Source organism: Nomascus leucogenys, chromosome 1a, assembly GCF_006542625.1.
Source record: "Nomascus leucogenys isolate Asia chromosome 1a, Asia_NLE_v1, whole genome shotgun sequence".
Classification (NCBI taxonomy): Eukaryota; Metazoa; Chordata; class Mammalia; order Primates; family Hylobatidae; genus Nomascus; species Nomascus leucogenys.
Genome location: NC_044381.1, coordinates 42555497 through 42561496, shown reverse-complemented (window position 1 = coordinate 42561496; position 6000 = coordinate 42555497).

Sequence of the window (6000 nt, the reverse complement as noted above, 5' to 3'; positions counted from 1 at the left end):
TGCTCTGGCAATACTAACTTTTGAAGAATTTCTCCCCAGAGATAACTTTTAAAAATTGAAGAAGTTAAACTTTAAAAACTAGATTTCAAAAACCTGAGCATTAAAAAAATCAAATCTTTGTGCAAGGGAGCAAGAGGCATTTGTTCTTAGTGCCTAATGTTTATGATATTTGGGAGAATTTTGTCTAAGATTTTCAATAAGCTTCTAGTGAGCAATTTGATTCTTTCTTATGTTCCTTTGCCTCTCTATTTATTGTGCTTTGATAGTTCTTTCTTCTAAAACTAACTTTCTTTTTTTTTTTCCTTTTTTTTTTTTTTTTTTGAGACGGAGTCTTGCTCTGTTGCCCAGGCTGGAGTGCAGTGGCGCAATCTCGGCTCACTGCTACCTCCGCCTCCCGGGTTCAGGCGATTCTCCTGCCTCAGCCTCCCGAGTAGCTGGGATTACAGGTGCGTGCCACCACACCCAGCTAATTTTTTGTATTTTTAGTAGATACGGGGTTTCACCATTTTAGCCAGGATGGTCTTGAACTCCTGATGTCGTGATCCACCTGCCTCAGCCTCCCAAAGTGTTGGGATTACAGGTGTGAGCCACCATGCCCAGCCTCTAAAACTAACTTTCTAAAAGATCCTCCCACTCCAGAATGTTCTGCCTAATGGGATCTCTATTATTTGGGGCTATGAACATAAAATTACAAAGAATAATAATAAATTACATAATAAAACAAATGATGTGTAATATATGCCATTTTAATAACATAAGCTTTCCATCTCGGCATTTAAAAAGTGATTTCACAGCGTTTTAAGAGGTAGAAAACAAGCTTCCCCACTTTGAGGGTAACAAAATTATAAAATTTCATTTTTGGCTGGTGTGTGGTTTTACAGTTAAATTAACATTAAGTAATTGATGATAAAAGAATAAATGGGCCCACATGTCCATAAAGACAAAATAAAACCAGCTGGGTTCATCCGCCACGGTTACTCCGGGCTGAGGCTCATTCTTGGGGACCCCCACTGCACAGACCCCTGCCAGCCCTTCAGGTCACAGGGATCTTTCTGGGAGCCCCAGAGGACCTGCAGCCCAGGGCCCCTTTGGCCCAGTGGCATCACACCCATCGTGCCAGGACCTGTCCTGGAGGGCACTGTGGCTGGAGGCCCACAGGCAGCTCAAAGGTGCTGCAGCAGGAAGGGCTGGGGGAGGTGGGTGGGGAGGGCGCGCAACCTGCCGGAGGAGCCTCCTCTTCCCCCACACCCTCCCTCTCTACTGCAAGGAGGAGTCCCTATGCTCCACAGAACCCCTGCACTGCACCCCACACTACAGGGCTGAGACCCTTCTAGCACCTCCAAGTGCAAAGGGCCAGTGGGATTGCACACAGGCGGGCTGACTGTCACCCCAGGTGTGGCACCTCCAGTCTGCCACCTGGCACTCGTCTTCCCACACCCAGACACTGTCATGGCCCTGGTCTAAATGCCTGCTTTTTGCTAAACGATGCTTTGGGTTGCTTGATTCCCCTGAGCCTGTTTCCCCAAGTGAAAAGTAGGAACAGTACCTCTTCCCTGTCAGGATTTTGGGGAGGTTGAGGTTGGATTATGTAATTCTAGAATGTCCTGTGTTTATCTCCACAAATTCATCCCATGTTTACTGCGTAATTCCTGGCTCATAACACCCCTAGCTCTTGCTGTAGTGTTAAAGCACTTTAGGCCTCAAAAGCAAGCCTCAGCAAACAGAATCTCTCTCTCTCTGACCTCCTGCTCTCCTTTCACCCGCTCAGGACCCTAATCTTTCCCTGCCTTTCCATAAAGAAATTATCTGCCCTACCTTGTCTGACTGTGGCTCACATAGCCCCCATTTCAGAAGGGTCCTGCCCCCTACCCTGGGGGAAGGAGTGCCACAGAGAGAGGCCAAGAAGAATCTGAACACACAGGCCTTGCCTGGGTTTCCCTCCCAGTCTGTCGTTATTAGATCATGGTCTTTTTTCCAATCACATTTCTACACAGTTGTCAATCATGCCTCTTATTAAGCTGCTGAGTTTATGGTAATCTGTCGGTAGTAATTTGTCGGTAGTTAGTTTTAGACCTTAGAAAAATCAGGAGTAAAGGCTACTTTGTACTACAAATTACACAACTTAGATGAAAGCCACAAATGACCAAAACTGACTCAAAAAGAGATAGTAAATTTGAATAACCTATAAAAGTAAAAAATGGAGTTAGTGACCGGGCGCGGTGGCTCACGCTTGTAATCCCAGCATTTTGGGAGGCCGAGGCGGGTGGATCACGTGGTCAGGAGATCGAGACCACGGTGAAACCCTGTCTCTACTAAAAAATACAAAAAATTAGCTGGGCATGGTGGCGGGCGCCTGTAGTCCCAGCTACTCGGGAGGAGGAGGCAGGAGAATGGCGTGAACCCAGGAGGCGGAGCTTGCAGTGAGCCGAGTTCGCGCCACTGCACTCCAGCCTGGGTGACAGAGCGAGACTCTGTCTCAAAAAAAAAAAAAAAAATGGAGTTAGTAATTGTGACATTATGCTATATATATGTTGGTTGTCAAGCACAGTTCACTCCTGACTCATAACTCTCATAACCCTTATTATAATGTTGGAGTGCTTTAGCCCTCACAAAACAGTCTCTCTCTTGACCTTCTCCTACCCTCCTTCCACCTGCTCCTTTTTCTCTTCCAGGCAGGATTCTTCTCCCACTTCTCTGTCTTGGAGTTGGCCATAAAGAAATTCTTTTTTTTTTTTGAGACGGAGTCTCGCTCTGTCGCCCAGGCTGGAGTGCAGGTATGATCTCGGCTCACTGCAAGCTCTGCCTCCCAGAGTATCTCTGTATGTGTATGTGTGTGGGGACAATTATTTATGGAGCACTTACCCTGTTCACCAGCAGTGAACACAAGAGAGGGGGAAACCCTGCCCTGGGGACCTCACCTCTCATGATGCCACCTTCGCATTTGGGGACCAACTTCCTCCATTTGTGGCTTTCACTCTGAGGGTGCCTCAACACGCATGTTTCTCCACCGATTGGTATTTACACCCCCCACTTTAAACTGCTCTCCTGCCCTTTTTTCTGGCTGTGACTAGAATTATTTTTAGGGGAAAGAGAGAAGGATCTGGATGAATGAATTAATTAGAATTCATTTTCTAGTGGCATTTCTCCCAGTTCCTTCATTTCTGCTTGAAGGACAATTAAGGGTTCCGGTGTGGCTAATCATGTGGATTAAGAGTGGCTTCTTGTCTCCCATACAAATCCAAATGACTCATCACCAGTCATTTTTCCCCACTTTCTATGATCCTGAGATTCTAACCTCACTAACTGGGAAGTTACAGTTTTCAGGGATGCATTTTTTTTTTTTAAATAATGAGAGTGATTTTCTCACTTTTATATTACACTCTCTTGTGCAAATAAGCTGCCTGTGCTGCTGTAGCCTGCACATTTTTGTTTGCAGTTAAAGAGGGCGAAGAAGCCATCACCGGGTTCAGGTGCAGACACCTTTTTAGATGATTCTTAGTTACAGTGATTTTTAGAGGCACAATTGATGACTAGTGGAAAGGCCTTCCGACCAGACTATTTCAACTACCCACTCAGGCCAAGGAATCCCCCTCACCACCTGCGTTTTCCTCAGGGAACTGAGCTTCCCAACCCTGTAGAACGTACTTCCCTTCCCTTCATGTGTCTGTTTGGTTCTCTGCTCCATCCCTGTGCCCAGAATAGCACCAGGCCTCCAACAGACTGAGAGCTCCATCTGTGGTCCAGGTTAATCGAATAATCTCACATCGGATCAGTTTGACGATCGGGATTTCTGTGGTCTAGTCTCTAATACCACATGTTTTCATTTGCGATAGAGCATTTCACCCACAATTTAACCAAAAAATGCTGTTCCAAATAATCGTGTTGGCCACAGTATATTAAACACGAGGCTTTCCTAATAAGCACTTTAGTTTTCTTGCACATACAAGGAAAAGATTGGGTTTTTATATAGACTAGGTTATTTCAGAAAAAAAAAAAAAAAATCCCGAAGGGATAATCAAGTTAATACAATTTGTTAAAAGAGAACACTACCTGTGCAATGAGTTTGCATATTTATAGAACCCACAAAATAAAGCCAGCTTTTACCAGATCACTTTCCTTTGTAAACATGGTCAACTGTATCTTGTAGGAAAGAAATGCAACAGTTATGTTAAGCTAATGAAGTTCACCTTGAAAACTATTTTAGGTAACTAGAAGTTTACTCTTACTGCATAATAACTACAACTTGAAGAAAATTTACCTGAAATTAAAAAAGAGAAGAAAAGTGTTGCTCGCTCTTATGGGACCACTGGCCTTAGAGAGGGAGCCCCCACAACACGCGAGTCTCCTCCCACCCCGTCCAGGGACCTGCGTGCCAGTAGAGAGCAGCTCTTATGTATGAATATGTGTAGTGTGTATGTGTGTGGAACGTGGTGTGTGTGTAGTATATGTGTATATGAGTATGTATCTGTGTATGGGGACAATTATTTACGGAGCGCCTCTCTGTGCTGGGGACCAGCAGTGAACACAAGAGGGAGAAACCCTGCCTTAGGGACCTCACCTCCCACGATGCCACCTTCGCAGGTGGGGACTGACTTTCTCCATCTGTGGCTTTCACGTACCTCGACACACACATTTGTCCAGGGACTGGTATTTATGCTACCCACACCCCCCCACCCTTCTTAAACTGAAGGAACTTTTTCTGGCTGTGAACTAAAATTACTCTTAGGGAAAAGAGAGAGAGAGAACCCTTGTGAACATGGTCAATTGTATTTTGTAGGAAAGAAACGTAACATTTATGTTAAGCGAATGCAGTTCACATTGAAACCTATTTTAGGTAACTAGAAGTTTACTCTTACTGCATTATTAAAACTTGAAGAAAATTTACCTAAAATTTAAAAAAATTAAATGTTTGAAATTAATAATTTTTTAAAAAATTAAACAACTTCAATTTTAAAGTTAAATTAAAATTTAAATATTTTTAATTTTAAAATTAAAAATTCAGAGCCCGCGAGCACAGCAGACAGGCACCAGCTCCCAAGCGAGAACAGCAGCGAATCCACATTTACTCCAAAAAAAAAACAAAACAAAACAAAACAAAAAAAATACCTTTCAGAACAGTTTGTGCTCCTGTTCAGCCGAGGAGACATCGTTCCTGCTTTTACGCGGCGCCGGCGCCGTGTCCTTCTTGGCGTGCACTTTGCAAAACAGAATGAGAACTGTAGGTCGATAGAGAGACCTCGCGCGGCTCCGCACCCCTCCCTCTCTCCTGGACCCAACTGGGCAGGGCGAGGAGCCCGGGGTGGGCGGGGAGGCGCCTGCGGGGAGGCCTGGAGCACGCCCGGGGCCGGGAGGAGGCGGAGCCGGAGCGGAGCGGATGAAGGGAGGGCCTGAGCTAAGGACCCGCGCCCGCCCGGGGGTTCCAGCATGCGGGGAAGTGGTCCCAGAAGAAGACAGGTCATTCCAGGGCCCCTAACCTTTTCTGCACCTTGGACCCATTTGGACTTGGATCTCTTCTCAGGGTATAATTTCATAACACAAAAAATAAAACGCAAACTTCAAAGATAACATCTAATATTAAAATTATCAAAATATTTAAAAAATAACACTGGGATGTGTTATCATATGTGTGCTTCTGTATTAATAACAAGATTTTGCAGCGGGCCCAATAATGTGTGTTATTGTCAAGCAGTGATGAGCGAAATAGAACTTCTAGTATCGGCCACAACTGTAAAGTGACATGAAAATAGCCAGTGTTTAGTGGCGACGAGCCACCCATAATAGCAATACGCCTCTGGGTTTTTTCCTACGTGTATAATAAGAGGAAATACTACATCGCAGTTCTAAATGAAATGTAGGTTAGTGATTTTTTTTTCCCAACCCAAGTTCCCAGGCAGAACCATGGGGGTCTTGGCAGAACAGTGGGGCTCTTAGGCTCTGCAACTGAGGAAAGAAAGAGTCTTCAGGTGAAGGAAGAGCTCTGCCTCCAAAGAAAGACTGCAG